Source organism: Eschscholzia californica, unplaced genomic scaffold (assembly GCF_041429995.1).
Source record: "Eschscholzia californica isolate CP2 unplaced genomic scaffold, dmEscCali1.0.p SCAF_2, whole genome shotgun sequence".
Taxonomy (NCBI): Eukaryota; Viridiplantae; Streptophyta; class Magnoliopsida; order Ranunculales; family Papaveraceae; genus Eschscholzia; species Eschscholzia californica.
The window spans coordinates 50,899,504-50,912,360 of NW_028238309.1; the positions used below are offsets into that span (position 1 = coordinate 50,899,504).

General features: G+C 38.7%; 1 protein-coding gene and 1 pseudogene across 1 annotated transcript in view; one reads left to right on the top strand and one right to left on the bottom strand.

Moving 5' to 3' along the window:
• LOC147558751 (indole-3-acetaldehyde oxidase-like) overlaps positions 1-12,857 on the top strand; it is a 102,883-nt gene that overhangs the window by 20,754 nt on the left and 69,272 nt on the right. The gene's annotated exons all lie outside the window — the stretch shown is intronic.
• Positions 4,313-6,994, bottom strand: LOC147558755 (receptor-like protein EIX2; annotated as a pseudogene).

Below are 12,857 nucleotides of genomic sequence, written 5' to 3' on the forward strand. Positions count from 1 at the left end.
TGGCCGGTTGGCCTACGTGGCCGTTAGGTCCACGACAAAAGTGTCCACGCCGGGTGCCCCTGCATCAGGTGGGCAGTGGTAAGTTCTTACCAATAGCTAGTACTGGTATGTCCAAGCTAACCACTTCAACTCATAATTTTCAGTTAAGTAAAGTTTTATGTGTGCCTCACCTAAAGAGAAATCTACTGTCTACATCTAAATTCACCAAAGATAACTCTTGTTCAGTAGAGTTTCTGCCTTGGGGTTATAGTATAAAGGATATTCATTCTAATAAGATTTTGGTAGAAGGGCCTGTCAAGAATAATTTGTATCCTATTGAAGTTCACAATGATATGTTACAACATAGATCTCTTTTTGCTCATTTATCTCTAACAGTATCACAATATGATATATGGCATGCAAGATTGGGTCATTCTCATAGTGCAATTATAAAGCAACTTCATGATGACAATAAGATAATTATATCCAACAAAATTGACAAAACTTTTTGTAAGTCTTGTGAATTGGGTAAAAGTAAATGTCTACCATTTGCAAATTCATCCACAACTAGAAACACTCCTTTATATCTAATTCATCGTAATGTTCGGGGACCAGCTTATGTTACTACACCGAATGGTGCTAGATATTATATACTCTTCTTGGATGATTTTAGCAAGTATAGTTGGATCTATGCTATGAAGCTAAGGTCTGATAGTCTGAAATGTTTCTGTCACTTCAAGGCAACTAATGAAAATCTTCTCAAAGAAAAGATTGTATATTTTCAGTCAGATGGTGCACCAGAACTACAAAAGGGAGAATTCAGGGTTTTTTTGGATAAGAATGGTATTCTTTTTAGATGCTCCTGCCCATACACCCCTCAACGGAATGGAAAGGCAGAAAGGAAGCATAGGCATATTACAGAGTTGGGTAACACTCTTTCCTTTCACTGTTTATTACCAAAACAACTTTGGTTTGATGCATTTAGTACTGCAGTTTATATCATAAATAAATTACCCACCAAAACTCTACAAAGCTCAACACCATATGATGTTTTATTTCATCACTCTCCTGATTACTCAATTCTTAGGGTCTTTGGTTGTGCATGCTATCCACATCTTGGTGATCTCAGAAAAGATAAACTAAGTCCCAAAAGTGTTAAATGTGTCTTTTTGGGTTACAGCAATGAACACAAAGGTTATAGATGCTATGATCTTTTATCAAAGAGATTATATATTTCCAGACATGTCACTTTTGAGGAAGACAATTTTCCTTATGTCAACCTCAATTCTAGACAGTCAAGTGGTGATCAGATAATGAAGCCTCATATTTCACTACCTCTGTCTCCTATTAGTCATCTTCTAGATGGTCAAACTGAATCAGGGACACCTAGTATACATACTAGTACACCAGCAAATTCAGAATCAAGGGGTTTGACTTATCATGATGAGGGCATTACTAATACTTCTATTAGCACACCAGCAGCATCTTCAGTTTCATCAAACCTCCCACAATCTAGTCAGATTACAACAAGAGGAAGAAATGGCATTTTCAAAAGTAAGAATCTACCCACTGATTTTGTGGCTCATTATTCATCCCCTCACACTTTAAATGTTGCTTTTTTGTCTATATTACAACTATCCACTGAGCCAACATCTTATAAAGAAGCAGCAAAGCATACTAGCTGGGTCAAGGTCATGAATGAAGAATATCAAGCCTTAGTTGATAATAAGACATGGTCTTTGGTTCCTTATACCAACAACATGAATGTACTTGGGTGCAAATGGGTTTTCAAGTTAAAGCAAAAGAGTGATGGCACAATTGAAAGATACAAAGCCAGACTTGTTGCAAAAGGCTTTCATCAACAAGAAGGAGTTGATTATGAGGAAACATTTAGCCCAGTTGTTAAGGCAAACACAATAAGGATGGTTCTCACTATAGAAATCACAAAGTCATGGAATATAAACAGCTTGATGTGTCAAATGCATTCTTGCATGGGGAACTAGATGAAAATGTTTACATGATTCAGCCACCTGGTTTTATTCAACCTGGTTCTGATAAAATGGTTTGTCATTTGCACAAAGCTTTATATGGCTTAAAACAGGCTCCAAGGGCCTGGTTTAACAAATTTGCTACTTTCTTATTGGCTTATGGTTTTCAGAAGAGCAAGTTAGATCACTCAATGTTTACTTTTCATCAGCCTACTTCAACAATGATACTTCTATTATATGTTGATGATATAATTCTGACTGGCAACTCAGTCTCTCAAATTTCAACTCTTATAAAGGATTTAAGCACTAGCTTCAAGATGAAAGATTTGGGTCCTTTGGCATTCTTTCTACGGATAGAAGTTACTACTGATCTTACTATGAGACAACTTCTTCTCACACATAACAAATACACTTTACAACTACTACAAAAGGTCACAATGTTGGATTCAAAGCCATCAAAATTACCAGTTTCTAGTGGTAAAAGAGTTTCACTTACAGAGGGTGAGGATCTTTCAAATCCAACTGAGTACAGAAGCTTGGTTGGAGCTCTGCAGTATCTTACTCTGACTCGACCAGATATTTCCTTTGCAGTTAATTACACAACCTAGTTCATGCATAAACCAACAACAGTGCATATGGTTATTGTCAAAAAGATATTAAGATATCCAAAAGGATCAATAGGGTCTGGAATCACTCTTTCAGCTGGAGATTTAACTATTCTCACAACTTACTCAGATTCAGATTGGGCAGGATGCCCTGACTCTAGAAAATCGACAGGGGGTTACTGTATTTTCTTAGGCAACAGTCTTATTTCATGGAGTTCGAAGAAACAGGCAACAATGGCAAAATCTAGCACAGAAGCTGAGTATAAATCACTCTCAAATGCTGCTACAGAGTTAGTATGGTTATCTTACCTTATGGATGAGTTTCGTATGCCTCTGCATCGACCTTTTCGTCTCTTTTGTGACAATATCAGTGCTAAATATCTAGCATGAAACCCTATTTTTCACGCTCGAACAAAACATATCGAGGTCGATTTCCATTATGTTTGAGATCTTGTTTCAAATGGCTTAGTGGTGGTAAATCACATCTCCACCAACGACCAGCTTGCCGACATCTTTACTAAGGGTTTACCAGAAGATCTCTTTCGTAAATTTCGCGACAAACTGATGGTATTTCGTTCCTCATCTCCATCAGTTTGAGGGGGGCTGTAGAAACCCTAGTTTCTGGTGAAGGACATAAGAAAGAGATTAGAAAAAACGAATTAAGGAAAATGAGTTTTATATATGGTCAACAGGACCAACCCTAATCTTCTCAGTCAACAGGTCAAGATCAGACCAAGTCAACAAGTGCAGACCAAGTCAACAAGTATGAACTAGCCTCCATTGTGTCTAAAGGCACCCTGTACGAAAACAAGAAAGTTAGTTACAACTTTATTGTTTTCTGTTTTTCAGTTTTTAAGTTTTTCTGTTTTCATAACTGAATTGTCTTTCTTTATAATCTCTTCTATATAAGAGACTTTTAAATCTAAAGAGAGATTATTGATAATAAAATAGAGTTTTGAGAAGTTCTTACAAGTTTGTTTAATTAATTAGAGAAGATGATTATTGTCTCCAACAAATAACATCTAAAATATTTCCACCAAATTGTTTCAACTCATCAATATTACTGATTCTAATCTTATCTTGAATAAACTTATCTTGAATAAACTTATACGCAAGAGCATCTCCAACGCAAAACTCAAGAAAAACTTAAGAATTACACAAGAGTCATTTCCTAAATGCCTAGTTTTCTTTGCATTATTGAGTGGAAAATTGAAGTCTTTGAGACAAATATCAAATATTAAGTTTCTTTCTTGGACATGTATATTAGAATTAAATATTGACACATCTTCTTAAAATTAAACTTGAATTTTGTGTGGAGAGATTTTTTTTCTTCAAAAATTCTATAAATTCAGTTTTTCAGATTTAGTTTTGCGTTGGAGATGTTGGTATAATGAAAAACACTTTGTTTGCATCTTTACATGTATTTAAGTGAAAGAGAGGAAATGTTAATTTGGATAGATTGAACAGAGTAAAGAATATGACTCATCGTTCATTAGCCTCGATTTAACAGCACAAATACGAGGGAAAAAGATTCAGAGACAACTTTTGTGATTGATAACAAACATACAAACTTATAACATTTCAACCAGCATGTTTCATATGAGCCGGTTACAAACAAGTCATCAAACCCGAACTAATGAGATTAAACACAAAGAAAAAAAACCATCACTACCTTAAGAACCAAAGTCTCATTGGTCTGTTATTTAAAATATTATTACCACATCGATACATATTTCAAAACTACCATGCACAAAACTTAAAAAGCTTTTGTGTCATAGAAGTAATGAACCCAAAATAAGCATGTCTCCAAGATTGCTTCCATAGTAACACCCCACAGAAACCCCAAAAACCTGTTACAAATCCCAGTCCTGCACTAATATAAAACCACTTCATCTCAAGCCAATCATCCTCATCATCTTGTTTCCCTTCACGATTTCCGGACGGTTGAATGTGTTCATTACCATTGCAGTTATTGAGTGGAATACCACACAGTTCATAGTTGCCAATATAACTCAGTTCAGTAAAGCTTTGTAATTGGGTACTAGAAGGAATTTTCCCTGACAAGTTATTATATGACAAGTTCAAGTGATTCAGAGAATTCAAATCTGTAATGCTTTGAGGAATTACACCAGAAAGTTTGTTGCGTGAGAAATCAAGAGATTCCAGTGTGCTCATCTTGCCTATTTCGTCTGGGATCTTTCCTGTAAAATGATTCCCAGATAAGTTCAAAAATCGCAACTCGTGAAGTGTTGTTAGATCTTGAGGGATCTCCCCGGATAAGTTGTTTCTAGAAAGATCCATGGTTGTAACAAGTTCAAGAATGTTACTATACTCATATTGTCTTCCGTTTGTCACCAGTGAAGCAGTTTCGTGAAAGGCTCCATCAATGGTGAAGCTAAAATAGTCCATCGGTTTTTGCTTCAAAGCCATGGCACTTAAATTGCTGAAACATCTTGGAATTGATCCTGATAAGTTGTTATGAGAGATATCCAGTATTTGTAGTGAAGTAAGGCTACAAAGTGCTTCTGGAATACCACCATTGAACTTATTTTGATTCAACCTAAGAACTATGAGAGATGCAAAGTCTGCTCCCAGCCATGTTGATATGCTCCCGCTGAATTTATTCTCACCAAGATCAATCGTTACTAAGCTGGTACAGTTCCGGACTGACTTAGGCAGTTCACCCGATAGAGAATTATTACCCAAATGCAAGGATTGTAATCTAACTAAAGAACCAATCGAGCTTGGAATTTTTCCTGTTAAATTATTATTTTCCAGTTTTAGCAATTCCAAAGACGATAAGTTAAACCAACATTCTGGAATCTCTCCAAACAGGGCATTGTTTGAGAGATCAAGGATTTTTAATATATGATATCGGAACGAGGAAATAGGACCCGATAAGAAGTTGTGAGAAAGATCTAAATCCAAAACACCAGATACAAGGGGTAGTGGGCCGCTAAAATGGTTGTGACTCAATTCGATCCTTAAGTAAGAACTTGAATTGAAGAACTTTGGCAATTCTCCTGTGAGTCGATTTTGGGCTAGATTTAAATAATCCATTCGAGTAGACATGCCCCAAAACCAAGTAGGAACTGTGCCTGAAATTCTTGTGTTGAATAAATCAATTGTTGTTAAATTTTTTTGTGTTTTTAACCATTGGGGAAATCGAGTTCCTATGTTACAATTTCTGCAATATAATCATTTGAGTTGAAAAGGAGGTTTCCAAGCAGAGCTCAACTCCAAATCAACTGAATCAATATCTAACTCTTCTAATCTTAGGAGATTGGCGAAGTGAACTTCAGTTACAACGCCCTGTAACTTATTATCAGAAACTTCAATTCTTTCTAAGCTTGAGAGGTGCCCTATTGTTTCCGGCAATGATCCATTCAATTCATTATATTGAAGTTTTAAATGCCTTAATAATGACAATCTTCCTAAGGACGAGGGAATTGAACCAGAAAAGGAGTTATACTCGAGAGAGAGAGGTATTCGAGATTTTGTAGTTTCCCCAATTGCTCAGGCAAAGGACCAGAAAGTTTGTTACTCAGATAAATCCAACAACTTCAAACTACTGGTTATACATCTAGATGAGTTTACTAAAACTCCAGATACATGTGCACGAAGTTTGTTCTCCGGCAAGTCTAGTTCCTGCAGGTTGCATAGATTCCCAATATCTTTTGAAATCGTTCCGTAGAAATTATTGTTATTTAGAGCAAGTACTTCAAGTCTAGTAAGATTATATAACCATGGAGGTAATGAAGAATTCATTCCGTTATTAGAAAGATCGAGAATTGAAAGAGATGTAAAGTTTATGTGTGAAAGAGTTGGTACTGTGGATGAATTTAGATGACATGAAGCAAGACGTAACTCGACTAAAGATGGGAGCATGTTAATAACATGATGCCACTTATGACTTACCCTGTTGAGGTTCACATAACTCATGTCAAGATGTTCCAAAGAAGAAAGATGAGAGAGCCATTGAAGATCACCAACATCTAGCAGGTTGATGTCAGAAGGATCTACGTAGAAAATACTAATATCAAGAAAACGAAGATTGGATAAGTTTCCAAGTTCCCGAGGAATAATTCCACAAAACCCCGGTCTTTTAAGATCTAGATATTTTAAATTATGGAGGGAGCCCAAGAAAGAAGGTATCTGAATACCATCAAAATCGTTCCCACTTAAGTTCAAATGATATAAATGTTTTAATTCAAGCAGAGAAGGATTTAATTTACCACTTAGTGATAAGTATTGAAGATGAAGTTCAACAACATTTCCCGTTTTTGGACTGCAAAACACTCCTGTCCAATTGCAACATTCTTTACCATCCCAAGTAGATAATATGTTCTTCTTAAATAGAATATGTAGAATATCATCGAAGAATGTATCATCTGGAGATTTTAAATCTTCTCTGAAGGACATCAGAGCTTGTCTCTCCCTTTCCTTACAAACAAAACCAAAACTGAAGTTGTTGTAATCTGGTCCGAATAAAAAAATGCAGCAAGAAAGAAAGTTAGAAAAATAGATCTCGACTCCATTATTAAGAACTGAAATCAAAACCAGAAATTAAATATGTTTTCAAACTGGATTGTCAATATATATACACACACAAAATCTAAAGCTTTTCGGCATGGTAAGACATCTCGTCTTGTATTTCTATTTTTCAGCTGAATTGTCAATTTTCGAGTCAGCAAGACGTTCAATCGGTAATCAGTCTCAAGACTTGGCTTTTTGTACAATCACTCAATTCTTCGTGGAGTGTAATATCTTAAGATGTTATGGCCACAAAGATAGTAACAAATAAGTATGGGTCTACTAAAACTTGCAAAGACTAGGACAACAAAATTAGTCGGAGACTTTTCTCAAGTCTTCAGACTTTTCTCTCTCAATGGGTTTGATTTTCCAACAACAACTTGTTCACTGGGTATCACATTTTTTCCAAAATCCAAGAGATTCCAAGCTCGATACGCATTGGAAGTGGAATATATGATTAATTGGAATTGGGGTATTACGGATATAAATAATGAACTATAGGGTAACTTGGATGACCCTTAGGGGTATGGCAGTGACCCAAGCTATGACATTGTAAGTTAATAAGTTATGACTATGACGGGAGTTTTTTCTTTCTTTTAAATAAGATTTCTTGTGTCTTCTTTATGTATAAATGTCAATGCTAGTGATGAAGACTCACAGATGTTAGTTGTGTTTTCTTTCGTTTGCGTTATTTTAATAGAGGCATATTAGTATTAGGCCAAACATGTGCAGTTTCCCCCTCGAACAATTTTTTTTGTGTCTTCTTTATGTAGAAATGTCAACCTTTTTTGTGTTGAAAGCCCTCGACCAACTCAAAAGAGTTAACTTGATAAGAAAAAAAATGTGATGTAGTATGTTAAGCATCAAATAACTCATGCTTGCAAGTTCATCCCTGTAAGAGGCAGTTTCTAAAAATTGAAGAGGAGGTTTAAGAGGCAGCAATAGGCAGTTTCCAAATTGGGATGGTTTCCAATTTTTTTGGCTCAATAGGCAGTTTCCAATTTTTTGGCTTATAATATATATAAATAGGGGTTGAGTGCTTTGTAATCAACACACCAACACAAGCAACAACAACTCTTCTTTAGAGAGCTAGAGAGAGAGAGAGCAAGAGTGAGAGAAATTTTTCATAGTTTTTTGAGCAGTGTTAAATTTCTCGGTCGTCGAAGATTTAGTATAGAAGGTTAATTTCTATACGGTACCATCTTGGGACGAACTTGCGGGTTGTGTTAGTCGTCTTCATCTATCCTTCAATAAAGGTTTCTTGTTCGCCCGAGGACGTAGGCTTTAAGCCGAACCTCGTTAAATTCTGTTCGCATATTTGATTTTGGCTTAGCTTTTCGATTAATCTTCATAATCGGATCAATTTCTAGGATAGGTTCGATAGCTTCCGCGACTTTTAGTTATAACAATTGGTATCAGAGCCTTGTTGAGATTGAACGAAGAGAAGATGGGATCGAGAAGTGGTACGGTCAAAGCAGGGAAATATGAGATAGAGAAGTTCAATGGGAAAAACAATTTTTCTTATTGGCGGATGCAGATGAAGAATCTGTTAATCTCGCAGAAATTACACAAGACGTTGACGGGAAAGAAACCAGGAGATATGTCAGATGAGGATTGGGAAGAGTTAGATCTCGAAGCACGGGCTACCATTATGTTGTGTCTTGAGAGGGACGTGGCGTTCCTAGTAGACGAAGAAACAACGGCGGCGGGTGAGTGGTTAAAGCTAGAAAGCAGTTTCATGACGAAAACTTTAACGAATCGGGTCTACTTAAAATCCAAATTATTCACATGTAGAATGGAAGAGGGTTCTTCTATTCAGGAATATGTGAATAGGTTTGACAGGATTATCTCAGATTTGAAGGATATTGATGTTAAGGTTGAGGATGAGGACCAAGCCCTCATATTGTTACTTTCATTGCCTAAATCCTATGAGAACCTTGTTCAAACTTTGATGCTTGTTGGTGATAGTCTAAGCATGGAAGAGACGAGAAATTCGCTATTAGCGGATGACCTTCGTAAGGTTGCTACTAGCAGTATGGCGTCGGGTGGAGTAGACAAAGAAACATCACAAGGGTTGTTTGTAACGAGGGGGAGGAGTAATGAAAGGGGAAAGGGAAAGGACGGGAAATCTAGATCCAAATCTAGAGGCTCTTTCAAGAAAACGTGTTTTAGTTGTGGTGAGCTTGGCCACTTTAAAGCGGCTTGTCCAAAGAGAAAGTTGAAGCAAAAGAACGAAGGCTACAAGGAGAAACAAGAGATGCAAGAGGCGGGATATGTGTCAGAAGAGGCGGACGAATGTTTCTCGGTGACAGAGGTGTCTGAGAAGATCTTCGATAAGTGGATGCTTGATTCAGGGGCGTCACACCATATGTGCCCAAATAGGGAGATGTTTACTACCTATAGGAGTATAAATGGTGGTACAGTTATACTGGGTGATGATAGTATATGTAAAACTGTGGGACTCGGAACAATACGGATCAAGATGCACGATGGAGTGGTGAGAACATTGACGGACGTAAGACACATACCCGATTTGCGGAAAAATCTAATTTCCCTTGGTGTGTTGGAGCGGAACGGCTGTAAGATAATTATAGAGAATGGCTCCATAAGAGTCGTTAAGGGTTCTTTGGTGGTAATGAGAGGTACTCGTTACGGTAATTTATACAAACTTTTGGGGACAACAATTACGGGAGATGTAGCAGTAGGAATCAGTGGAAGGGATCCAACGGCTAGTACGAGGCTTTGGCATATGCGCCTTGGGGATATGTCAGAAAAGGGTCTATCTTTGATGTGCGGAAAGGCTTGTTAAAGGACATGAAGAAGCCTTGCATGGAGTTTTGTGAGCATTGTGTGTTCGGGAAGGCACACAGGGTGACGTTCTCTACAAGCAAGCACAGGAGCAAAGAGGTATTAGACTACGTACACACCGATGTCTGGGGACCGGCAAAGTTACCTTCCAAGGGTGGTTCCAGGTATTTTGTTACATTCGTTGATGATCATTCGAGATCTGTCTGGCTTTATTTTCTGAAGCATAAGAATGATGTATTCAACACATTCCTGGTGTGGAAAGCAATGGTTGAGAACAAAACTGGTCGAAAGCTGAAGACGTTAAGGTCGGATAATGGGACCGAGTACACGGATGGGGCATTCAAGGAGTTTTGTAATCAGGAAGGCATTGTGAGGCACTGGACAGTAGTAAACACACCTCAACAGAATGGAGTCGCAGAGAGATTGAACCGTACACTACTTGAGAAGGCTAGATGTATGCGCTCCAATTCGGGATTAGGCGTAGAATGGTGGGCAAAATCTGTTGCTACAGCTTGTTATATTGTGAACATGTCTCCACATTCTTCTTTAGATGGCGGCATACCTTACGAGGTGTGGTCAGGTGAACATGCAGATTACGGGAGACTTAAGGTTTTCGGTTGTACGGCCTATTACCATGTTAAAGGTAACAAACTTGACAATAGAGCAAAGAAGGCAATTTTCTTAGGATATGCTACAGGAGTCAAGGGTTATCGGCTATGGTGTACGGAAGACAAGAAGTTTGTAATCAGCAGAGATGTGGTGTTTGATGAGTCATCTATTGTAGCTATGGTGAAAGCTACGGTGCCTAGTTGTGGTGATGTTGGGTCTACTAAAGCTCAAGTAGTGGAAGTAGAAGCCGAAGACCAACGGGTTTCTAGGAATCATGATCAGGTGGAGCATCAGGATAATACTCAGGATGAGGAAATTGATGAACCCGATCATGAGGAGGTTCAAGGGGAAGGTACACAAGTTTTACAACAACAGCAGCAGGATGTTTCGGTACACACTAGGCCGAAACGGTTATATAAGCCGGTACAGAGGTTAGGGTCAGACAAACCTCTTAGGCATTATGGGCAGGCAAATCTTGTTGAATATGCACTCTCGGTGGAAGACGACGAGCCGGTCACCTTCAAACAAGCTATTACCGCGGAGGAAAGAGAGAGTTGGTTGGTTGCTATGCAAGAAGAGATGGAGTCTCTTCACAAGAACCAGACATGGGAGGTTGTCCCATTGCCCGAAGGTAAGTCTGTTATTGGTTGTAAATGGGTGTACAAGAAGAAAGAGGATTCTTCCGAAATCAAGGGTACAAGGTATAAGGCAAGACTAGTGGCCAAGGGTTATGCACAGAAAGAAGGGGTCGACTACAATGAGATTTTCTCACCGGTCGTGAAACATACTTCTATTCGGGTGCTATTGAGTATTGTTGCTCACAGGGATCTTGAGCTGGAACAACTCGATGTTAAAACCGCCTTCTTGCACGGTGATTTGGAAGAAGAAATTTATATGGCTCAACCTGAGGGATACAAGGTTGAGGGCAAAGAAAATCAAGTATGTCGTTTGAGGAAATCTCTTTACGGATTGAAACAATCCCCTCGCCAATGGTACAGACGATTTGATTTTTTCATGCTAAAGCATGGTTTTCGCAGAAGTGACTATGATTGTTGTGTATACATCAAGAAGCTTCGCGAAGGTGACTTTATTTATCTCCTTTTGTATGTGGATGACATGCTTATTGCTTCTCGAAGCATGGTGGAGATAAATAAGTTGAAATCTCAACTCAGTCAAGAGTTTGAGATGAAAGACATGGCCGCTGCAAAGAAGATACTGGGAATGGAGATTAAGAAAGAGCGGTCAAGTAAGAAACTGTACTTGAATCAGAAAGGTTACATCGAACGAGTAGTTTCTCGGTTTGGGATGCAGAATGCGAAGGCGGTGTCAACACCTTTGGCACCACACTTCAGGCTCTCGGGAAAACAATCTCCCACTACTACGGTGGAGAAGGATCATATGGATCGTGTACCGTATGCTAGTGCAGTTGGCAGTTTGATGTACGCTATGGTGTGTACTCGTCCAGATATTTCACAGGCGGTCAGTGTGGTTAGCAGGTTTATGGCAAACCCGGGGAAGACACATTGGGAAGCTGTGAAGTGGGTCTTGAGGTACTTGAAGGGTACCGTTGATACGGGTTTGTGCTTTGGTGGAGATACATGTCAGGTAAGCGGTTATGTTGACTCGGACTATGCTGGCGATCTAGATAGAAGACGATCTACTACTGGTTATGTATTTAGGGTACATGCTGCTCCAGTTAGTTGGCGATCGATGTTACAATCTACAGTTGCGTTATCTACTACGGAGGCCGAGTATATGGCTATGGCCGAGGGTGTGAAGGAAGCATTGTGGTTGTGGGGTCTTCTGGATGATCTAGGGATTAAGCAAGAGTGCGTGGATGTATGGTGTGATAGTCAAAGTGCGATCCACTTGGCGAAGAATCAGGTTCACCATGCTCGCACTAAGCATATCGATGTCAGGTATCACTTTGTACGAGATGTCATAGAGGAAGGTGATGTTTCTCTCATGAAGGTACACACAGATGAGAATCCCGCGGACATGTTGACTAAAGTGGTGACGTGTAGCAAGTTTCAACATTGTCTGGAATTGCTGCAAATCGGCTCGTGTTAAGTTGCCCGAAAGGGCGTAATGGCGACAAGGTAATCTTTATGTGAAGGGTTGGTAGAATTACGGTAGGCTTGATCCTGTAAAAGGGTACGTAGGCAACCATGGTCATATGGTGCAGTCGGATGAAGTTACAAAAGGAAGATATATCTTACAAGGAGTATCCTGGTGTTCGTCCAAAATTTGAAGTATATCAAATTGTGTACGAGGTGGAGAATTGTAAGAGGCAGTTTCTAAAAATTGAAGAGGAGGTTTAAGAGGCAGCAATAGG